This window comes from Carlito syrichta, unplaced genomic scaffold (genome assembly GCF_000164805.1).
Source record: "Carlito syrichta isolate Samal-C Ts95f unplaced genomic scaffold, Tarsius_syrichta-2.0.1 Scaffold126411, whole genome shotgun sequence".
Classification (NCBI taxonomy): Eukaryota; Metazoa; Chordata; class Mammalia; order Primates; family Tarsiidae; genus Carlito; species Carlito syrichta.
This window is the reverse complement of record NW_007070507.1, coordinates 179,515-180,122: the sequence shown is the minus strand read 5'-3', so window position 1 is coordinate 180,122 and position 608 is coordinate 179,515. Positions and strand designations below refer to the sequence as shown.

At 72.0% G+C, this 608-nt stretch overlaps 1 protein-coding gene across 2 annotated transcripts in view; it reads left to right on the top strand.

The window, feature by feature from the left end:
* Positions 1–246: 246 nt before the first annotated feature.
* The window catches only part of KCNAB2 (potassium voltage-gated channel subfamily A regulatory beta subunit 2), a 106,380-nt gene continuing 106,018 nt past the window's right edge, over positions 247–608 (top strand). The window contains exon 1 of one of the 2 annotated variants that reach the window (XM_008048576.2): positions 247–591. The gene's annotated coding sequence lies outside the window, so the exon portion shown is untranslated. The remainder of the gene's footprint in view (positions 592–608) is intronic. The other variant, XM_021707793.1, reaches the window with a different exon arrangement.

Sequence of the window (608 nt, the reverse complement as noted above, 5' to 3'; positions counted from 1 at the left end):
CCCCTGCGGCGCCGGCCTACCGGGTTCGGTTCGCCGCGGGCCGCGTTACCTAGGAGACGGACCCGCCGCGGCCGCGCCCAGGGCGACTTAGCCCCCGCTTTCGAGGGCGTCCCCTCCACGACGGACCCGGGGACCCGGCGGCCGCTGCCCAGAGGAGCCGCAGACCTTGAGGGCCGAGAACCGGCTGACCCGCGCTCGGCCCGCTGCCGCCGGCGGGAGGAACCTCGGAAGGCGGCTCGTCGGGAGCTCAGGCCGAGAACCCGCCTTGCGTCACTTTGGTCGTCAGGGCTGCAGGGCCAATCAGCGTCCAAGTCGGAGGGCTACGCTCTGCGGGCGCCAGCCAATTGGCACGGCGGCGGGCCCGTCTTCATTTGCATGGCCGCCGACGCCCTCGGCCAATGGGAATGTGACTGGCGTGAACGCCAGCCAATGAGCGACCGAAAAGGGCGTGGCCCAGGGCGTCCCACGAGGTGAAGATGCTGCGGGCGGAACCTGCCCGTGCGAGCGGGATTCGGGGGCGCTGAAGTCGCAGGGGCAGGGCGGGAAGGAAGATCCGGAGCACGGCACAGGATCCGGAGCTGGAGCCCCCAGGTGAGTGCGGGGGAGAC